The following is a 24443-nucleotide window of genomic DNA, read 5'->3' on the forward strand; positions in this document are numbered from 1 at the left end:
TCGATGATGGTTCTGTTTTTCCTTTTTGCGACTCCATTTTGTTGAGGATTATAAGGTATTGTACACTCCCTTTTAATCCCAACAGAAAAGCAAAATTCTTTTAAAAAAATCAGAGATATATTCACTCCCATTCTCTGATCTTAGAGTCTTTATTTTCTTCCCAATTGATTTTCCACTAAGGCTTTAAATTCTCTGAATTTCAATAACACTTCATTTGATTCTTTAAGTTTTATGAAATAGATCCAAGTTTTCCTAGAGTAGTCATCAACAAATATCACGCAATACAAAAATCCCCCTAGTGATGGGAATGACATTGGACCACACAAATCAGTGTGGACAAGTTCTAGTACAACTTTTGATTTATGTTCACTTGGAGGAAAGGACCCTTTTGAGTTCTTCCCTAGAGAACATCCATTACAAGTTCCAACATGATCAGATTTTAGATTAGGTAATCATGTGGTGATCTTTCCTATATAAGGTAGGGCACTAAACCGAAGATGTCCAAATCTTCTATGCCAAATTTCATGAATTTGATACTTCATGATTTAGTGCATATTTTTTAGCATTACATAATTTATATAAACTACCATCTCTAGATCCTATAGGAATAGTATTCTTTATGTTAGAATTTTTAGGCCAGAGTAGAACTTTATCTTCATGGAAGGTGATGTGATATCCTTGATCAGCTAGTCCTGAAATAGAGACCAAATTTCTTTTGATACCCGATACAAAAAGAACATCTTTCAATTGTAATGTAGCTCCCGTTCTTAATTGAATTGAGCAAGTCCCAATTCATTTCATTGGATAGGTAGAATTGTCTCCAATTGTAACTTCTTCAGTTGAGTGCCCTTCAAAGGTTTCGAATTGATCTCTAAATCTAGTTATGTGTCATGATGCTCCGCTATTGATTATCCACATATTTTTGTTTGAATTTAGCTCGCTTGATAAGGCTAAGAAGAATAGAGGATTCTCTCCTTCCTTAACTTCAGCTATGGTTGCTTGGGCTTTCTTTCTTTCTGAGCAAAACCTGTGAGTGTATCCAAATTTATCACACCTGTAGCATTGAATCTTGGAGAAGTCTTTTATTTTGTGATTTTGATTGTTATTTCCTATCTTCCGTTTGAACTTATTTTTCTTCCCTTTGTTGCTTGTGTTGGCATGTAGTGCTTGAATTTCTCCCTCTTTATTTGGACCCATCCCTCTTGTAATTAGTCGAGATTCTTCTTGAATGCAATCGTTCTTGAGTTGATCGAATTTTGGTAGTGTAGGTCGAGCACTAATGCCTTGAATAAAGGATTCCCAATTGGATGGTAATCCCTTAAGTGCTATTAGAGATAGCTCCATATCATCTACATTATTTCTAATAGTTGACAATTGGTCTTTCAACTCTAAAATCCTCATGAAATAGGATGTGATTGTTTCTCCTTTGTTCATCTTGATATGCATTAATTGTTGTTTTAAAGTAAGCAATTTGCTTGCATTATTTATTTCATATGTATTTTGGATGGTCTTGAACATATCATAAGTTGTAGTTAGTTTTGATATGGTTGGAAGAATGTGATCTTTAACAACATCAATTATTATTTTCTTAGCCTTGTTATTGTGTCTTTTTCAGGTTGTTTTCTCTAGTTCGTCTTCGGGTATCTTAGTGTCTTCTTCTATATATGCATCCAATTCAAGTTCTTGAAGAATTGCTATTATTAGAATTTTCCATGAGACAAAGTTGGACGCACCTTCGAGTCTATCCTCCACTCTAACACCGTTCACCATGATTGTTCTTCCTTTGATTTTGAATGCAAGTCTGAATTTTAATTAAAAATATCACTATCTTTATTTATTTCTCTACCAATTTGGCTCTAATACCATGTTAAGAAATATAGATTAGTGATAGAGAAAAACAATAGTCTTTTAATCTCAATGTATATCCGATATTTACTTTCAGACTTTATCACAGTCTTTAGATATTCTTTCGTAAGAATAATCTCAGATTTGATCTGAGAATACAATGAGAATAATGCTATATAGTAAGAACAAACTTTCAAAGTGATCGTTGATATGTATATATTGATCATTGATATATATATTTGATTCTGTCAAATTATAACTGATGAATATATAAATTATCGACTGCTTGTTGTATAATGTAATTGTCACTGTTATTGATTATATTATTCACAACAAGCATCGATATCATTGTGCATATATATTGGTGAAGAGTTATGTCTATGTAGGGGCATGACCCCTACGTGGCTTTATGCCAGGTAGGGTCATGACCCTACATAGCCATAACACTTTAACATATTAGCAATCATCATTAGTTATTCACCGAAGCATTTATTGTGCTCGATACTATCGGACATAACAATAACAATTCGGTGTTATTAGTATTCATCTTCTTCATGATGCTAAAAATTGACCTACATATCATGCTTAACAACATCACCTTATGTGAACTTATATTAGCAATAAATAAAGCAAATCATCACTATAAGATAGCATCAGTGAAGCACAAATGAGCAACATAAGAGCATCACATAAAACAAGACTTATGTGGACAAACCCATGTGACAACAAACTCCTCCAAGAAGAGAGACCAAGCATGCATTTCTTAGTATCCATTTTTATACCTTGATTTTATTTAGAAAAAATATACTATTTTATATTATATACTTTTTTTTTTTTTTTGCTAACTTATTATATCTTTAAATTTATTTTTTAGAATATTATATCACAGTTTTCTTGCATTTTGCAACCTTATTATATAATATTGATTAGCAATAGGGTATCCATGATACAAATTGATAATAATTATCAATTCTTACATACGTATATACTCACAAATTTTGAGTAAATGAAAAGCCACTATGTCATTTTAACAGATTCAATTATTTCTTATCTTAAGAATTCCAATTGGTTCCATTTTCTATTAAGTTCCATTCTTAATAGTACTATTTATCTACAATATAAAATTTCATAAAATAAAAATGTGTGTGTACATGACTAATAGTGCAATACCTAGACTGAAAAAGAGTTCCTTCTTGCTCATCTTACAAATATTTGATTAGTATCAGTATTGATCGGTTCCCATCTGGTATTTGTAGAAAAAAGATGAAAAAAGGTCGCACTCAATATGAAATTGATAGGATTCCATCCCATATTCTATCATTCTTCTTTATTCATGATCTATCATTTTTATTTTATACTCTTCAGGATCTAGTGGATTGGAAACCAAGAATGTGGAATATAAAAATATTTAGAATAATCATTTAATCTTCCTATGGAATTTATATACAAATATGCTTGGATCGTGCCTTTCCTTCCGCTTTTAGCTTCTGTGCCAATCAGATTAGGCTCCTTATTTTTTCTAGGAGCAACTAAGAGTGTTTGTCCTATATGGGCTCTTATTAGCATTTTTCTGTCAAGCATAGCTATGTTTCTTTCTTTCAATTTGTTCTTGCAACATATTACTGGCGATCCCATCTATCGATATTTCTGGTCCTGGGTTATCAATAATAAGTTTTCATTAGAGTTGGGCTATTTGATTGATCCACTTACTTCCATTATGTTAGTTTTAATCACAACAGTTGGAACCATGGTTATGATCTACAATGATAATTATATGTCTCATGATAAAACATATGTGAGGTTTTTTGCTTACCTTAATTTTTTCAATGTTTCTATGTTGGGGCTAGTTATTAGCCCTAATTTCTTACAAATATATATATTTTGGGAATTAGTAGGAATGTGTTCCTATTTATTGATAGGTTTTTTATTTACGTGACCCAGTGCGGCTAATTCTTGTCAAAAAACATTTATAACTAACCGTGCAGGGGATTTTGGACTCTTATTAGGAATCCTAGGTTTTTATTGGGTAACAGGTAGTTTCGAATTTCAATATTTGTTTGAAAAATTAAATGAATTGACTGACATTGATGGGGTTGGTTCGATTTTTGTTACTTCATGTGCTTTTCTCTTATTTTTAGGTTCAGTAGCCAAATCTGCATAAGTCCCACTTCATGTATGGTTACTTGATGTTGTGGAAGGGCCTAATCCTATTTCAGCTCTTATACATGCCGCTATTATGGTAGCAACAAGAATTTATCTTGTAGCTTGATTGTTTCCTCTTTTTAAATCTCTACCTTTAATAATGTATCTTATCTCTTGGATAGGTGGAATAACAGCTCTATTGGGAGATACTATGGCTCTCGGTCAAAAAGATCTTAAAAGAGGCTTGGCTTATTCTACTATGTCTCAATTAAGTTACATGATGTTATCTCTAGGGATAGATTCCTATCGAATCACTCTCTTCCATTTGATTACACATGCTTATTCCAAGGCATTATTGTTCCTAGGATCCAGATCAGTGATCCATTCCATGGAACCCATTGTTGGATATTGCCCCCGTAAAAGTCAGAATATGGCTCTTATGGGTGGTTTGAGGAAATATATGCCAATTATAGGAATCACTTTTCTTTTAGGGACACTTTCTCTTTCTGGTATTCCACTGTTTGCTTGTTTTTGGTCTAAAGACCAAATTCTTAGTGATAGTAAGTTATCTTCTCCCATTTTTGGGGGGATAACTTGGTTCACAGCAAAATTAACTGCCTTTTACATGTTTCGTATGTACTTACTTACTTTTGAAAGGGACTTCTGCGTAAATTTAGTTAATTCATATAACAACCATATTACATTATATTCGACTTCTATGTGGGGAGAGGAGGAATCCAAGATATTAAATAGAACGAGAGCAAATTCTATGTCCAATCAAATTATAGGAAGGAATAATTCCTTTTCCAAAGAAGCATTTCAAATTTTGAATAAGATGGAAGGATTGTACAAAAAAGAACATAGGTTTGGTTGTCACTTGTCCTTTCTTTTATAAAGGATCTTTTGTATATCCAAAAGAATCGGGCAAGGCAATGTTATTTTCTTTAGTTGTATTGGGAATATTTACTCTGTTTGTTGGATTAGTAGGATTTCCTTTTTTCAAAGTGGAATGAGGTATGACATATTATCTCAATGGTTTACTTCATCGATGGCCCCTTTTGATAAGAAACATCCAGAGAATCAGTCCTAATTTTTCATAGACGCAGTCCCCTCAGTTGGTATAGCATTTCTTGGTATATTGATTGCATGTATTCTATATAAACCTATTTACTTCTTATCACAAGATGTATATCATAAAACAAAACCTCATATGAAGATTATTATGGACCAATCGATTAATATTATATATAATTGGTCTTTTTATCGAGCTTACATAGACATATATTATGACAAAATCTTGATTAAAGGTATACGAGAATTAGCTAAAACAAGTCATTCATTTGATCAATGGACAATTGATGGAATCCCAAATCGAGTAGGTTTTTTAGGTTTTTTTGTAGGAGAGGGAATGAGATGCTTAGGAGGGGAACGTATATCTTCGTATATATTTTTTTCCTTATTTTGTATATTAATATATTACTATTCATTTTCATAATGAATATTTTCATTCTATCCATAGAAAACGAGAATATATATATTGTGCTCTTTATCAGCATTGATGTCTATAATAGCATCCTTTTTCAATATCATTCCCTGGATTTATTTTTAAAATAATAAAATATTGTTAATTGATATTCTTTGTGAATGAATATGATTCAGTTATTTCATCAACTGGTTTACATGGAACAAATAGATATAGAGATTAAAAAAAATGAAAGATTATGAAAAAACTTATTGAAATGCTTGCAAAGACAAATAGGTGAGTCATTGATCCGATGAAGGTACGATCACTGAGATCCATTTTCATGCTTTACCACTTTAAAATACTTCATTTACCAAAATAAAATTCCTGAGTGGATCAACTAGCCCATGATTCAAAGGTTGTACACTCTACATAAGGTAGAAAGATGAAAGGCCTACTTGATGGAAATCAATTTGAGAGAATTGATGAATGCATTTTCAAAGAACTGCTAGTAACAAATCACCTTAGCTTGCTCATAATTTTAAATAAATGAGCGAGCTAGCCCTAGAATTTATTCCCAATCTACACGGGGATGTTGGTAACATTGTTGGGATAAAATTATCAATGAAATTAAAATAAGTTTTAAAAAAATGTGTCGAAGCGAATAGAGGGTTACTCCAATTCAACTCTAGAAATTGGACAGTTTTTTTACTCTTTTTATGGTCCGATCTTTGTTATCGATAATATCTTATTCATAATTTGAAACAATAATTTGCTATTTGTTCATTAAAAAAAAGTTCTTGAAGAAAAGATCTCTCCTCGAATAGGATTTGAACCTACAACCATTCGGTTAACAGCCAACCACTCTACCACTGAGCTACTGAGGAATAACGAAGGTATGAAGTTTCTATATATCTTTAAAATGAAACTACCTATAACAAGTGCATCAGCGATTGAAAAATTCAATGCAAAGGTTTATTCAAAACACCTCCACCTTCTTATGCCTATTCTAGGCTATATTATAAGCATAATAGGTTATGATAGCAATCCCTCCTTTGTTTCTCTGGAGACGGTGATCGATCACTACCACAATCTTATTCGTTGCCCCCCCTCCTCCATTCGAGATACATACTGATAGATCGATACAGTGTTGCAAAGCTTCCAATGAGCTAAGTATATTGCACTTTGTCCAAAGTCCAACAAAGACCTCTCTATCCCTGGCCTACTGGTTACCCTATAGAAACTACCCCTTTCTTTTTAAACCGTGAAACATAGCAGATATAGTAGCACTCGAAACTGCAATTCATAAATAGATGACCCTAATTTGAATAAGGAAGCATCTTAATGAATGAGTAAGAGCCCTTGGTTCTTACCAATACGTCTGGAACCAATGAGAAAGAGTTATAGAAGAAGGTCATACACAAATAATTGTTCTATATATAATATAATCTTGAACATATGAAAAATAGTAGTGTATGCAGTGTAGGGACCTTTATAGTAAACAACAAATTTAGCTATTGGTATTCGCAGTTCTCTTATTAGTTTGAGAGAAGTCATAGTAATTTGAGAATTTTATTCTATATAACTATTATAGAGACTCATAGTCTCTCTATAGTGGATTGGTTTGGGCGAGAAGGGATATGAACCCTCAACACCGTGGTTCGTAGCCACGTGCTCTAATCCTCTGAGCTATAGGCCCCATCTCCACCGAATAACAAAGATTGTGGTGGTCAATCACCACCACAATCTTATTCGTTGCCTCCCCTCCTCCATTCGAGATACATATTGATAGATCGATGCGGTGTTGCAGAGCTTCCAGTGAGCTAAGTATATTGTAATTTGTCCAAAGTCCAACAAAGACCGCTCTATCCCCGGCCTACTGGTTACCCTATAGCAACTACCCCTTTCTTTTTAAACCATGAAACATAGCGGATATAGAAGCACTCGAAACTGAAATTCGTAAATAGATGACCCTAATTTGAATAAGCAAGCATCTTAATGAATGAGTAAGAGCCCTTGGTTCTTACCAATACGCATGGCACCAATGAGAAAGAGTTATAGAAGAAGGTCATACACAAATAACTGTTCTCTATATAATATAATCTTGAACATATGAAAAATAGTAGTATACGCAGTGTAGGGACCTTAATAGTAAACCACAAATTTAGCTATTGGTATTCACAATTCTCTTATTAGTTTGAGAGTAGTCATAGTAATTTAAGAATTTTATTCTATATAACTATTATAGAGACTCATAGTCTCTCTATAGTGGATTGTTGTGGGTGAGGAGGGATATGAACCCCCGAAACCATGGTTTGTAGCCACGTGCTCTAATCCTCTAAGCTACAAGCCTCGTCTCCACCAGATAACAAATATTGCATTTCACAGTGTGGAATGGGAAAAAAAGAATGTCGGGGTTGGGTTTATTTTTAAAAATAAGTAAGCTTTTTTATTATTCTGGCATCAAGCTATTTTTCCACAGGGCTTCCCCTACAGTATCGTCACCGCAGTAAACTTTAACCACCAAGTTTGGGATGGATTGGTGTGGTTCCCCTACGCCTGAGACACCAGAATTTCAAACCATAAATGAAGAAGGTGACAAGATATTGGTTAGTACTTGTCGAGTTCTCTGCTCAGCATGGGCGCCTTTTTGGGGCCCTGCCAAGTAGAGAAGAGAACTCGGAATAATACGAATGGAGCTATGCAATAAAAACTTCTTGGATTTTTCAGCTTATTTTTTGGAAAGAAAAAGAAATTGATTAGGAGTTGGAAATACTCGATTCCCTTTATTAATCTATTTTTAATCTTTATCACATCTGCAGTAAAATGTTATATCAAAACATACTTTGTGTACCCGATCAGATCAATCGGGTCATGTAGTAACAAGGTTCAAATCTTTCGGTCTCTTAGGATGCCTTGGCTGCATGCATCATTGCACTTCCACTTGACACCTATCGTCTAATAAATGACTCCTCTCGCCATGACCTTATGAGAGCACTCATCTTGAGGTGGGCTTCTTAGTTATAGATGCTCAACAATTATCCGCTCCACACTTGGCTACCCAGTGTCTGTCAAGGGCACGATAACTGGTACACCAGAGGTGTGTCCTTCCCGATCCTCTCGTACTAAGGAAAATTCTTCTTAATGCTCTAACGCCTACACTGGATTTGGACCGAACTGTCTCACGATGTTCTGAACACAACTCACGTACCACTTTAATGGGTGAACAACCCAACCCTTGGAACATACTACTGCCCCGGGTGGCAAAGAGCCGACATTGAGGTGCCAAACCTTCCCGTCGATGTGAACTCTTGGGTAAGATCATCCTATTATCCCTAGAGTAAATTTTATCCATTGAGCGATGACCCTTCCACTCGGAACCATTAGATCACTAAGGCTGACTTTTGTCCCTGCTCGACGAGTCGGTCTTGCAATCAAGCTCCCTTCTACCTTTGCACTCGAGGACTAATTTCCGGTCAGCCTGAGGAAACCATTGCACGCCCCATAGAAATTGTTACAAGGTTAGACTTTTGGCTCTTCTACAGTGGTATCTCACTGATGGCTCATGCCCCCCGGAAGAGGGCCTTCTTCGCCTTCCACCTAAGTTGTGCAACAATCTCTATATGTATTAATTTTTCCTTGTTCCTACACAGTAACTCTACATTCAAATGTTCCTTTTAATTTCTACATCCAAGGGGATAATTATCTAGACATGTCAAGAGTTCTAAAGCACCAAACAAAGTCCCCAGATAAGACTCTTTGATAAGTTGAGACTTTGTCATGTTTTTATCATCAAAACTCTTAGGTTTTTGACATATTTTGGGTTGCATAGTAGTAGTGAAGTATTGTAAATTGACTATATGTATTCCATGTGTTAAACCTGAACTTATGAAATCATGTTTGAACTTTGTCGGTCTATTCCTATAGCTATGCCATTGATTCCTACAACCAAGTGATTTGTTCCTGTTGCTATGCGGATTATTTAGGGTAATGTCATATATGAATTAATGGATGTATTAATTAAATAAAATATGTATGCATGTCCTTGTATGTTGTTGTAGTGCAGATAATAAATGATGTTGCAGTGGATATTCTCCTTTCGCGCCTAAAGAAGGAAGAATCACTTAAGAAATAACTATAGATCAAACTGAAGAGGAGTCGAGCAAGCACAAGGTACGGCATGAGCGGAGCAGCTAGGCAGCACTACGGAAGTTTAACTCTAGTGGGCATTGAATTCGCAAAATATCACTACGGCATGCAAAGACTGTGGTTCGGTTTAGATCCACGTTTCCTGTAGCCAAGCTCTAGTTATCTTCTTCATCAGTCAATCATCCACCTCTTCTTCTGGGTATGATTTGAGTTGTCCATTGTAGTTGATATTTTCTTTATAATAAGCTCTTCCTTTTCTCTTAAGAGTTAGATAGAATAGAAAGGAATAGAGCAAAGAATTTTGATAAGCATTCTGGAGTTTTTCTTTTAGAACATGTAATCATTTTCAAGAAGCAATGAATGAAAGATATGTTGTTCTGATCTGTTAAAAGTATTTTTATGGAAGCTTGATATCACTCATCCAAGGGGGCCCACTTGGTGAGTGATACTGTGTTTATGCTCATTGAAATTAGTTCTTCTTTAGTTGCAGTAGAAGTTCGTGCCTTGACTGTTCCTGCATCCACTGGAAATAGATCCACTGACTGTTCCTGCAGCCAAGCCAAAACAGAGTGATTTATGTTATTTACATTAGATCATTCCAACATTGTTTTTATAAGTTTTTCTGTAGCCTTCTATGATTTCCATTCTTGCCTTTCCTTTCCGCATAATGTTAGTTACTGCAACAATGCAAAATAGCCATTGAAGGAGCTTAGTGCATATATAGTGCAGACCCATTTCAAGTTTTACATCCTTAGGTTGATAACTAAATGAACACTAGCCATGAAAATAGTAACTTTACCAGATGAATGTCCAAACTTCGGGTTAAGATTTCAATTAGAGTTATTATTATTATAGTTGGGGTAGACATTTTTGGCGCCGCTGCCGGGGATGGTGTCAAACTAAGAACCTTTCATGGTTATTATTGTTTGTAGTTAATTGTTTTTGATATTCCTAATTGTTTTAAAATTTCATGAATCTACATGCATAGCAGAAGAAGAGACCCCAGAGGTAGATTTCTGCCCACTCATCCTAATCATGCAGAAGATAATTTCCCAGATATAAATCCTTTTGCTGAACTTTACCAAGCCCCACAGAATTTGAACCACCCTGAATTTGAATTTCTGAAAGGTAGTCTTCAGTTCCCTTTTGGTCTTCAAGAAGAAGAATTTCCTATAGTAACAACCCCCACAAGTCTAATGCAAGAGAACCCTCCTCCTGGTGGGAATAATCCACCACCACCACCAGGTCCAATGTTTGAGTTTCCCATCTCTGATCAGCATGATAACGCTAATCTCAAGAACATTCCAGCATCTTCACTCCCTAAATTCTATGGATTGGTGATAGAGGATCTAGATACATTTCTGTTTGAGTTTGATGTTCTTTGTAGGAGTTTTGACTATACTACAGATGCCCATAGACTCAAAAAATTTCCTACCACTTTAAAGAAGTCATCCTTGAGATGGTTTATGAGCAGAGTTTACTTTAGTGGCGAATGTTCGCCAATGGCAAATTTTTCACATCGGCCATGTCGGAAATGGCGAATATTTTGTACTGACTCGGGGTGGCCATGTCGCCAGAACATTATCAATTTCCATCAAAGTCACGGCCCGATCGCCATATGTTTTATGCAAATAAATGTTTCTATGCAATGATTTTTCCAATACAATATATGGTGGACACACGGTAAATTTAATTGTTTCGCCTACACTCTCTGAGGTTGCCTTAATAGATGACCTTAATTCTCCTATAGGCATGTGAAGATTTGTTAGCCAGGGGGACCCAATTCGCCTGACATCTTGCCGACTCGTGTCTCCATTCACCCCAACTTTCGCCAACTATATTGTATTCGCCTATTATTTGGATGACCTATAATCGCCTCAAAAATTACATAAGTCGTATTTGGATGACCTATAATCACCTCGAAAATTACATAAGTCGTGTTATAGTTATGCGAGATTCGCCAAATATTTGTATACCATATAAAATTCCCGCGGAATTCGCCATATAAGGATTGGTATAAATACATGCAAAGATCGGATCTATCTCAACACAATCTGGTGGGTTCTAGGCTCTGAATTCTTATCAATAGCGAAGTTTCAGACCAAGGAAAATCATTGTTGTTGAGTCATTGACTATATTGGCGACTGCTAGTGACCTAAAGCCTAAAGGTGAGTGATCATATTTTTGAAGTGGTATATTATACATTATAGTCTATTATTGCTTCTTCAGCAAATTGATATTTTTTTGGCAGCCTTTATTTCATTGGAGATGTCGAATAGGAAGAGGGGTAGGAAACCTGAATGTGGGGAAGGCTAGGAGAGGCCAACAAAAAATAGAACGTTGTGTTCATACTTTGGCATTGGAAAAGATTGTGGTACTGGTGAAAATCAGGAAGGTACATCATCACAAGTACAAGTACAAAATTCACCACCTGCACCGCATGTTGAAGATGGCGGCGAACCTGATATCTTAGATCAGGATGATCTTGAAGAAGATTATCTGGTAGATACCCAAGTTAGCCAGAACAATATAATCGACTTGGGTGATAATGCCATTGATGATAATGCACGGAAGGGGAAAAGAAAAGCCATATCAAAAAAGGGTGAACAACAATCAAAAAAGAATTGGGAGTGGGATATGTCAGTGAGGAATTTTCAAATTAATATCAAAGTATCCATTCATTGAACGAGTGGAGAATCCAATTGAAGACGAGCCTCCAATAGAATGCAGGTGTAAGATTTGTACTTGGAAACATAACAAGGAAATTAGGTTGCAGCTAAAATTTGACACCATAGAAAAGCATATGGGTAAAGTTTATGAAAAATAAATGATAGACGGGGTTGAAAAATTAGTGATAAGATGGAAAACAAAGGATGAATGTAAGCATGTGAGGAATGTCGAAGAGTATTATTTTCATGAGAAATTACAAATGAAGCCTGCTGAAGTTAAAGGTTCTATTGAATTTGTTTTTGGAAAAGCAATGCAAATAGAGCAACTGGGAAAAGTTGTTCAGTTAAGCGTTGTTTTTCATATTTTGAGCACAAGGCGTGCTATGACAGATTTCCCATCAATTAGTGGTTTATTACACTTTTTGAAAGTTCCTAACTATCCTAATAGACACTGGTCAGTAAACAGTGGATGGGAATGGGCAAGTTGTCTTGCTGAGGTTGAAAAAGAAAATGTACAAGAAAAAATAAGAGAGTTAAACTTCATTGCATTTTCTTTAGACGAAGTTACCACAGTAGACAATACTTCATGGGTATGCATGCATGTTTATACTGTAGAGAATCATACCCGCCAACCTCATCTACTATCTGTTGCTAAAATAAGGAGAGTACGACAATGAAAATTTTATTTCAACTAGTAAAGAGAAGTTTAATTGAATATGGAGGTATGGATGACATGACGGTAGCCAAAAAATTGGTTTTTGTTGGAGTAGATGGAGCTTCAGTAATGAAAGGTCACAGGAACGGACTTTGTACAAAGATTGAAACTTCATTTACATCGTACATTACTGTAATTCACTGCATGGCTCACAGAATGAATCTAGCTTTTGGAATTGTGAGTAAGTTTACTTCAGTTAAAAAAATTGAAATTTTAATCAGAGAGCTCTACTCACACTTTTGTCAAAGTCCCAAGTGATTTATGGAATTTCAACACTTTGTTGATGGATTAACTGATGGGAACAAGCTTCTCAAGGATAATGATACTAGATGGATCTCTTTGGATGGTCCAGCGCATTGAGTGTTTTCAAAATATCCATCCTTGATTGGACTATTTCACACAACTCGCGACGAATCAAATCAACCAAAATTTCCTGAACTTCTTGGCAGGTTAAGTAATTTAGAGACACTCTTAACTTTAGCATCTCTTCTGCCCATGCTAGAGGAAATGAGGAATATTATGAAGGCTGCCCAAAAAAGAGCTCTGTATATTGCAGAATATGATATGCTACGTACGATGACATGCCTGACACTCGACAATCTCTATCGAAATCAACCAACACTATCTGATGAAAAATTTGTTAAGTGGCAGACACTCACAGATTTGAACAATCCTGATAAGTTTTTACAAATCAGTGCAAACGGGGAGGTATGTGCCAATGTATGGGGAGTTGAGATACCAATGCACTTTTATGCCATGGTCGACCCCGAGGAACCAGGAAAGCACCCCAGGAAGAAACTAGCAAGAGTTACAAAGGAAGATTTCGACAAGATTGTTGAGACTGTAACTACTTCTATGAACAAAATTGCATATGATCTTCCCTCACAAATTAGAAGCAGATTCCCTCCTGACAACCTACTCAAAGCCATGTCTATTGTGTTTCCTCATTATTGGAGCCTCAACAGTGCAACTGATTTTCAAAGTAAGCTACTGACTTTGGTAAAACAATTTTGCATATCCAAAGAATTTAATGGAGTAACTATAAATGGAATATTAGACGAAACTCATCTTTGAGAGCAATCGTCTCGTTTTGCATACACTATGAAAGAACAATATGCCAAAATGGAGAACCCCTGCGAAGAGGGATCAGTAACAAGGCTTTGGAAATATATAGTTGAGAACAAATCCTTGCATGATTCAATGCCAGAATATGTGAAGCTTGTTGATTTATGTCTTACTATGATATTGGGTTCGGTGGAAGATGAGGGAGTTTTTAGTGCTTTGGGGTTCCTAATATCAAAGCTAAGAAACAAACTAGACAAAAAATTGGAAAATTGCTTGAGGCTCTATACATCTAGGTATGATGTCCACACGTTTCCTTACGATAGGGCACTGCAAATCTGGAGGTCCAAATGTGAAAGAAGAGGTTTGGGCAACACTTCAAACCAAAGTGCCAGTGGGACTACTGGACCTACTGGTAGCATTGAGATGCAGTTCAGCGAAGATATGCAGACTCAAACTCAGAGTGAAGAAACCACAGACGGGAATCAAGAAAGCACTGAATTTGATGAGGATGAATGGCAACTGTAAGGGATTGGTATTTATTAATCTTATTACTGTATCTCATCATTCATATTAAAAAAGCATATTACCTTTTGCAATTAGAATTTAATATTGATTTGTAATTATATTTTTCAACTTTCTATTTCGAGATTTAAAATAGCATAATAAAAAAAAACCATAATGTGTTTATTGATACAAAGATGTTTATTGTTTATTTATACATGTTTGAGTCTCAAATATGTGTGATACATTTCAGAACCATATGATACAATTCATTCAATAGTAATACACATGTCAAGAACTTAGATTTTCATTAATTCTTTCAAAATATAGCCATATGATACAATTCATTCAATAGTAATACACCAATCTGTGTGATTCTCCATGCCAATTGCAAAAGTGAATACAAAGTTTCAGAACCCTTTGCAAATGACCCTGAATTCCCTTTTATAGAAACAAGAGAGCAACAACAACTCCTGTGTGATTCTCCAATGTCCATGCAAAAGTGAATACAAAGTTTCAGAAGTAGAACCCTTTGCAAAATTGCAAATGACCCTGAATTCCCTTTTATAGAAACAAGGGAGCAACAACAGCTTTAGGTCGAATTGCAAGTTTGCAACATGTGAACATTGAACATCAAAATCACAAACTCAACACATATTTATATGGCCATCACAGGCCGTATTAGCAATTTAACATCTGCTACATGTTTGATGTCTCTTGTTCAAAAAATAGAGTTCAAAATTAAATATTAATTCACGCCATGACAAATCAAACATAGATAATAGCAGTGCCTAAAACCTACTAATCAGAAATAGAGAAATGCATAAATGTTAAAGCAAGGGAGAATTTGAGAATACAAATTTACTGGCTGAAGTTTTGAATTGTGCATCATAGATTCATAGGCTGGATTAGCAAAATAGCAATAGCGAGTGTTGTTTTTTTCCTATTCATAAAATAGATTCATGGGCTGGATTAGCAAAATAGAATTAGTGAGTGCATCATAGATTCATAGGCTGGATTAGCAAAATAGCAAACAGAAAAAACATAAAACCTTGAAATTAAGAATAAAAGAAGAAAATTGTGCAATACATACTATGATTCTTAAGAATTTTGTGCCAGTTTTTGTAGGGTGCTCCACTCTTCGTCTGATGGAAGGTCAATATTCTGTAAACTATAGAAAGTCAACTCCAACTTCGTCATAATTCCATATTTATAAGATTTACTTGACATCACTGTTTCATCCAATACCATATTTAGAGTTGTAAATGGTTGAATGAATTCCAGAAAGCTTTTGGGAGATGTGTCCTTTGGAAGCAAGTCTAAATCAGACTTCATTTTTATCTCCATGATTTTTTTGTAAGCTTCTTCTCCAATGAATTTATTTGATGTGTCAACAGGCTTAGGCAAACCAAGTTTAATCAAATTATTTTTCTTTTCTTCCAGCTTCACTGTCTTTTTTCCACAACTGTCCATAACTTCTGATGTTTCCCTTAGCTTCTGGCATTTTTCAATGATAGATGATGTCTTAACTATGGCATCAATGCGGCTCTTAATTCCCTTGGATGCCAAGTAGCCGTCACTGGAACTGTAGACTACTTTCAGAATCTTTTTTGCCATTTCCTCTTTTGAATAAATATGTGTGCTCTTCTCATAGTGCCCTTTGATTTTTATAAAAATTTGTCTCATACTTTCAGTCAATTGAAACCATTCACACAACTTCTCACTCCTCTGCATTATTTGCCACCAAATGTTTTCTTGTATATACTTCGTTGTATTTTTCATATTATCTTTCAATCTATCCTCCAAAGTTTTTATTTTATCATTTGCATTGTGCAGGTCTTATTTCATTTGTGCACATTTTTTTCTTTCTTCCTCTACTTCCTCTTGCAAATGTTTTTCTTTTTCCTTCCCATGATCCAATAGGTCCTGTAACTTTCTCATTTCGGCAGCAGCAGACTCATAACTTTTGTATAATTTTTGAAAATTGGATTTTTCTTCAATAATTTTTTTACTGCTTTTAGCCAGTTTTTCAATCAGGTCCTTCAATTCTCCATCCTTCTTCTCCTGCTCTACAATTTCTACTGCAGAGCCCGAATTTTTAATCCTTTTCTGTAAATCATTGCACTTGCTATCTACTGCTTTCCTCCTTGATTTTTCATTTTCTAGGTCTGCCTGTAACTTTTCTATTTGTTTCTCCAGTTTATTTTTTTCTCTCTCCACCTTTAGCAGTGAAGTGTAGACCACTTCATTAGTCCTTTCTGACACACTAATTTTGTCCACATTATGTACTTTGGAAAAATCCATTTGGAGGATGCTAACTTGAAATTGAGAGGGATCTATTTGACTGTGTGGTGGATTTTTATCTTTAGATGTGTCCGGGGGCATAACAATCATGAACTCCATCATATCTTTCTGTGGGTCATATGTTGGAAATACCTTGTTCCTTGCAGGCTGTTCGTTTACAACTTTAGACACATAATTCCTATGAAATGCTTTCTTTTTTTCTTTATTTGCTTTTGTTGTGTGTTCATATTTTTCATAGTAATCACGAAATTGAAAATCTGGGCTTGCTGAAGCAATTGAATGTTTGAAAGGTGACATAGAAATACCATAGGCTCCAGTTCCACTTATTCCTATGGTTTTAACTAATGCTTGACCAGGATTACCAACAACAGTTCCTGATGCTGTCCCACTCCCACTAACACTTTCATGTGTAGTTTTCATTGTCTTTTGAGGTGTGTGATCTGAAGCTACAAATGATTGATTTGTAGTGTCAATGGCACTTGATATAGGATTCTCAATAGTATGAGATTGAGTATCTACCTCTAGTGGCCTCTTGCGAGAGATGTTTTGTTGTTGCCCTTGTCGAACACCAAGACAACTAGTATCAGTAGTAGTACCCATGCCAACCCCACCAATCACAGCGGCACTTGACTGAACAATAATAGGAATACTATCCCCAGATTCCCCACCAGTGGCAGTGGCACTTGATTCTCCACCAATGGGAATACCATGATGTGGTGGTGGTTGTGGATTTGAACCTGAAACAAATGAAGGTGGACCCTGAGGGTAATGAGTAGTACCTATCTATGATGAATCTGAAGAATCAAGTCCAATGACTAGTTTATAAGGACCTTTTGATTTTGACTGTGATGGAAGTTGTACCTGAAGTGGATACCAAATGCCATCTCCTCTGGCATCTAGACCACCACCTTCAAAACCCATTTTTTCCACAAGGTTTGCCCCTTTGCTATGTTTTTCTTTCATGGACTCACTGACTCCACCTAATATTTTTGGGATTGTAGTAGTTGTTGGAGGGGGCTCAACGGCAACCTCATGCTCATCATCATCACCTTCAGTCCTGCCATGCTCCATATCCCACAATTTGCTAAACTCTGCATCCTCGTCGATGCTCTCAAATTCTGCACTTGTCTTTGGTTCACCGAGATTCCTCCTCATAGTCCAAAAATCATTTATTTTGGTTTGAGCGAAATAATTATCTTTACATTCGTGCAGAATTGATTTGGGAATAGATTTTTTAGATGGATTAGCAGATTTTAGGTAGAAATTGTAGGACCTCCTATTTTGGATGCCCTGGCCCTCCTCTGTTGTCCTCTCTGTGTGCATTTGCAATGCCATAATTTGTGATGAAATATCTTCTGTTGAAATGTTATTGTCAGCTGCAATTTTCTCCATCTCTTTTTTAACCCCATCCTAGGAGTCCTTGTTTCTAAGCTTTTCTAGCAATGGTTTACTTTCATGTTGACATAACGTTGAAGAGTTCCCATTTGTCTTAAGCCTTTCTTGAACTACACCGATTGGATCATACTGCCAGAGACCCTCATCACCAAAGTAAAAAACTGTCAAGAAATCGTGTGCCACAATGAATGCTTTTTGTTGGTGTAAATAAATATTCATTTTGGATATTATTACACTTTACTTAAGTTAACTTAGGATAATGCATCTCTTCGTAGTTTGGATTTGAGACACTTAGGGAAGTGTGCACATAGGGATCGAGCTTGTAGGAGAAATTCCACCTTTTGTGGTCTTATTTTGCTGTTACACTCCACATTCGGTGGGTCATCCACCTCTTGTGGAATATTATATTATTTCTCCTACCTACCCCTAGTATTTCTTACCTACCCTTGTTTCTCATTGAGCCACATGTCATAATTGTGTGCTCGTACATCCATATGGCCTTGCCTATATAAGCAGGCCTATATTCATTGTATTGGTTAATCCAGTTGATCATTTGCATATTGATGAGAATACAGTTTTGTTCTTGTCATTCTATTGTCTCTCCTTTTATGCTTTTCATTGTGCCCTTGATCTTGGCAAAATCCTACATGGTATCAGAGCCATTGGGGCTTCATTGATTGGTTTTTGGAGACATCGTGGAAGGCTTCTATTTTTGGATTTGGGGATCTTCATTTTTTGGGGGCGTCGTACAGCGATTTGGACATCACCGTTGAATCCGGGAGACCGTTTCCATGAATTTCGACTATAAAGTCGACCTATTTTGGTGAGATTTTTTTTTTCCCATTTTGGCTATTATTGTACGGATTTCAAAAAAAAATTTAATATTTTCCTAAAAAAAAAAGGAAAAAATTTAGAAAATTTTCGGAAAAAAGCGATCAAAATAAATAAATAAATAAATAAAAATAAAATATTTTTTTTGCTATTTTTTTGGGGGTCCGCAGACCCCCCGACCCCGCAGTACTCTGCAGGTTGTAGGTTGCAGGGTCGTACCTGCGCTGTCGGAGCCGCCGCCGCCGTCATGTACCTTCCGCCACCGCCATGTCCCACCGCCGCCGTACACCTTCCGCCACCGCTGTGTCCCGCCGCCGCCATGTACCTCCTGCGCTGCCCAGCCTCTGCACCGCCTAGCCCCCGTGCCGCCAGGACCCGCGCCGCCCAGACCTCGTCGGTCACCGCCCACACCTTCCGGTGACCTGCTAGACTTCCCTCCCACCGGCGGTCCTCTAAACCGGTGGACCCGCGCCCACCACATGGCAGGCGGCCACTGGCCCGCGGTCAACAACCATATGCCCAGTCACAGCGCCACGTCAGCAGTCCGTACGCCCAGTCAACAGTCCGTATGGTACGAACGCCCAGTTAGCAGGGAGGTGAAGTTTTCATGACGGTCATATGGCCATCAAATTTAACCTTGTAAATTTTTTATATCAGCGCCACATACGCAAACTTTTGAAATTTTTTGACCCCCTCTTCATTGAGCTTTTCAGTTTTGCAGTCCAACTTTGAAAGGCCATATCTTGCTCATTTTTGCTCCTTTTTTGGTGCAATTTTTTTTGAAATGGGCTAAAATTTTGTGAGCTTCATAGTGGTGTAGTTATTTTCTGATTTTGGTGCATATATTTTTCAAAATTTTCAGATTCTCTCAGCTGTACCTGTCAAATCCTCAATTCTGCAACTTCAAAGGCCTCGTTTGAGCTCATACGACCTCCTTTTCAGGTACCGTTTTTTTTGAAAGTGCATGTTTTTTCATCTACTTTCATAATATATGATCATATTTCAGAGATTTTGAGTGAAAATTGTATTTTTAGATATTGGTCTTATTTGGCCTATTAGGTACTTGTAAAGTGTTTGGATCTTAGTTTAGATCTCTTGCATTATTAGTTTGAGTCTTTTTTGGCCTTATTGAGGCAGTTGTAACATTTTAATCAGAAGTCCACTTTGCCATTTTTTGCAAGTGGCCCATTGTATATGCACTAATTATAAAGTGCCAAATCATCACTTTTGGGGGGGTTCTTTGATTGAGTGAATTTGGGGGGGTGTCTTGTGTGATTGTGCCTCTCTTTGTGCTCTTTCATTTTTGTTGCAATGAGTCCTCATAAATTTCCACCTTTAACTCCACATAATTATGCATCATGGAAAATTAAAGTATGGAGTAAATTAATGGAAAAGGGTCTCACGCATTACATAGATGGAACAATAGCAGCACCACCTGATCCTAAGGTTGATCCAAATGCTCAGTTAGAATGGCTCACAAAGAATTGCATGGCTCTTGGAACTTTGCGCAAGTATGTATCAGATGACCTCATTTTTCACATTGAGAAGTGTACAACAATCAAGGAGGCTTGGGATATGTTTCAGAAATTGTATGGTCAAGTTGATGAAATTAGAGGTTGCAAAATTGACAATGAGCTCACCAACTTGGATCCCAAGAGTTTTGATACAATCCAAGATTATGTCACCAAAGCAAATGAGCTAAGAGCAAAGCTTAAGGATTGTGGAATTGACAAAAAGGATGCTCAGTTGATATTCAACTTGTTGGACAAGCTTGCACCAGAATATGCAGCATTTGTGTCTAGCTTCCAAACTCATCGTTTGACAGTGGGGAGTTCCTATGTTATGCCTTCATTTGATGCTTTCACAAAAATGTTGATATTGGAACAATCTAAGTTGTTGAACATGGGGCTTCTCAAGTCTTCAAAGTCCAAGGCTTTGGTGGCTAATCAAGGGAATCAAGGAAGTCAAGGCAAAGATTCCAACAAGAAGAAGAAGCACTCTAAGTCTAAGCCACAATAGGAAAAAGGACAATCATCCTCTCCATCACAAGGCAATTTTTCATCCTCTTCCAAGAAGGGGACACCACCTAAGAAGGATAAACCAACTTGTGCATATTGCAAGAAGTATGGTCATGATAAGCATCGATGCCATGCAAAGAAAGTTGATGAATTAACTAATCTTCTTAAGAAAAACAACATCAACTTGCCATCCGCCTACACCAAGAAGGATTCATCTCCTTCCTCTTCCTCACATTCTAAGGGAAAAGGGCAAGCATTTGTGGCTACAATAGGTTCTTCACAGCAATGGATACTTGACTCGGGTGCCTCATATCACATGGGTTCTACAAAGGAGCAGTTTTCTTCATTGGAGCCATCTAAGGTACCTCACATTTACATAGGTGATGATACTCAAGTAGAGGTTGAAGGGAAAGGTTCAGTTGACATGGATGATGGAACATTTGAGAATGTTCTCTATGTTCCTAACTTGTCTACTAGCCTTCTGTCTATCTACCAAATCACTCACTATGGGAATGGGAAAAAGGTTGAGTTTACACCAGATTCAGTTGTGGTAAAGGAACTTGATGATGATGTCTTGGTAGCAGTGGGACAAGTCAATGACAACTCGAGGCTTTATTCATTCTCCCACTTTGTGCCAAGTTCACCTTCTAGGGCCTTGCTTACTCATTCAAATTCAGAAAGTAAGCTATGGCATGAGCGGTTTGGTCACCTCAACTACCGCTATCTTCAGTAGCTCAGCACTAAAGACATGGTCACAGGTCTACCTCAAATCAGTTTTTCAGAGGGTGTATGTTTAGGTTGTTCCATGGACAAGCATCCTGAAGAGAAGTTTGATAAAGGGAAAGCTTGGAGAGCTTTGAAAGTTCTTCAACTTGTTCATAGCGATGTAGTAGATCCATTTCCAGCACCTTCATTTAGCAAGGCCTGCTATGTCCTCACCTTCATTGATGACTACTCCCGCTTCACTTGGGTCTACTTTCTCATTCATAAGAGTGAAGTATTTGACAGATTTCAGGACTTCAAGACTCGTGTGGAGAAGCAATCAGGGAAAGTGGTCAAGATTCTTCACACAGATAATGGAAGGGAATATGTGAACCAAAGACTTAGGATTTTTGTACATTTGAGGGGATTGATCTTCAGCATTCTATCGCATACACTCCACAGCAAAACGGGGTTGTAGAACGCAAGAATAGAACTCTCAAAGAAATGGCTAGCTGTATGATACATGCACATTCTCTTGATCCTGGCTTTTGAGTAGAGGCTATCAGTTGTGCCACACACATCCAGAATCGGGTTCCTCACAAAGCTTTACAAGGTATTACTCCTTTTGAAGCTTGGGCTGGTAGGAAACCGATTGTGAGACATTTCAGAGTCTTTGGGTGTCCAGCATGGGCTCGCATACCTCCGCAGAAATGCAAGGCATTGGAACCTCAGAGTCGGCCTTGCATATTTATTGGATATCCTGAGGGTGTTAAGGCATACAGATTGATAGATCCTAAGATAGATGAGGTGTTCATTGAGAGGAGTGTTCACTTTGAGGAAAGCTCTCCTAGCTTAGCCTCTCTACCTCCTCCACCTTCCTACATTGTGGATAGTGATGTTAGTGATTCAGATGATGAGACTCCTTCAACTCTGACTCGCAGGGTTACACCTCCACAGGGTCCACTTGTAGTTGAGGAGCCTCGTTCTCCACCTCCACCTAGACCTCGTTGGGCTCGACAGACACTTGAGTCCGCGGGTTCTCTTGTTGGGGATCCTTCAGATACACAGAGAACTCGATCACAGCATCAGGATCTACCACATGCATTCATTGCTACCGCTTCCGATCCACAGACATTTAGGGAAGCATCAGGGGTTCTTGAGTGGGACCAAGCTATAGAGGAAGAGTATAGTTCCTTGATGAGGAACAACACATGGGATCTAGTCCATCTCCCTAAGGAGAGAAAGATGGTTCGATGTAAGTGGATCTATCAGACCAAGTTTGTAGTGGATGGTAGTGTGGATAAGTATAAGGCTCGGCTTGTTGCGAAAGGTTTCTCTCAGGTTGTAGGTGTTGACTATACTGAGACCTTTGCACCCGTAGCCAAGATGAATTCCATTAGTTTGACTCTTGCTATTGTTGCAGCTCATGGTTGGGTTGTACATCAGATGGATGTGAAGAGTGCTTTTCTTCATGGTGATCTTGATGAGGAGATTTATATGGAGCAGCCATAAGGTTTCATCCAGGATACTTCCTTAGTTTGCAGACTCAGGAAATCTCTCTATGGCCTTAAGCAGGCCCCCAGGGCTTGGTATGCCAAGATGGATTCCTTTCTCCTCTCCGCAGGATTCACCAGGTGTCATTCCGATCCGAATGTCTACATTTTACGACAGGATGACTCTCACTTGATACTTGTGCTCTATGTTGATGACTTGATCATTACAGGGAGTACCGCATCCATCATTAGCAGGGTCAAATCTGCTTTGCATGACAGATTTGCTATGACTGACTTGGGTCTTTTGCACTACTTTCTCGGGATAGAGATTTCACGGTCATCTTCCGGGATTACACTATCGCAGCCCAAGTACGCTCTTGATCTACTTGCACGCTTTCATATGGTTGATTGTAAGCTTTCCCAAACTCCCTTTCTTTTAGGAGTCAAGCTTGAGGCTCAGTGTTCTTCTCCACCAGTTGATTCCACTTTGTATCGTCAGCTTGTGGGTAGTCTCATCTACTTGACTCATACATGCCCTGATATTTCATTTGCAGTTGGCATGGTTTCCCACTTCATGCAGGAACCACATGAGCTTCATTGGAAAGCCGCCAAACACATCCTTCATTACATCCAGGGTACACATCACTATGGGATTCACTATGCAGCAGGCACAGGACTTCGCTTGGTTGGTTACACAGACTCCGATTGGGCTGGCGATCTTGATGATTGTAAGTCTACTTCTAGTTATATTTTTCACCTTGGTTCGGACCCCATTTGTTGGCAGAGCAAGAAGCAACATGCTATTGCTTTCTCTTCGACTGAGGCTGAGTATCGAGGCGCTGTTAACGCAGCGACTGAGACCATTTGGCTCTAGCAGATTCTCTCAGAGTTTGGATTCACCACTCCACGGCCGACAATTCTACATTGCGACAATCAGAGTGCTATTGCAATCTTGAAGAACCCGATCCAGCACCAGTGGACCAAACACATCGAGATTCATATGCACTATATCTGAGAGCTCATTCAGGAGCAGGTCATTGATTTGCAGTATTGTCCTACAACAGAGCAGGTTGCTGACATATTCGCCAAACCTTTCAACGAGAGTAAGTTCCAGCAGTTGCAAGCTCTCTTGGGGGTGCAGGATGTGTCATT

The 24443-nt window shown here is 37.5% G+C and overlaps 1 non-coding gene and 1 pseudogene across 1 annotated transcript; one reads left to right on the forward strand and one right to left on the reverse strand.

The window, feature by feature from the left end:
• Positions 1-3268: 3268 nt before the first annotated feature.
• On the forward strand, positions 3269-5693 carry LOC131074786 (NAD(P)H-quinone oxidoreductase subunit 5, chloroplastic-like; annotated as a pseudogene).
• A 571-nt stretch (positions 5694-6264) lies between these two features.
• On the reverse strand, positions 6265-6336 carry TRNAN-GUU (transfer RNA asparagine (anticodon GUU)). The gene has a single exon. It is a non-coding gene; the product is annotated as a tRNA-Asn (tRNA).
• Between the last annotated feature and the right edge of the window lie 18107 nt (positions 6337-24443).

This window comes from Cryptomeria japonica, chromosome 6, assembly GCF_030272615.1.
Source record: "Cryptomeria japonica chromosome 6, Sugi_1.0, whole genome shotgun sequence".
Classification (NCBI taxonomy): domain Eukaryota; kingdom Viridiplantae; phylum Streptophyta; class Pinopsida; order Cupressales; family Cupressaceae; genus Cryptomeria; species Cryptomeria japonica.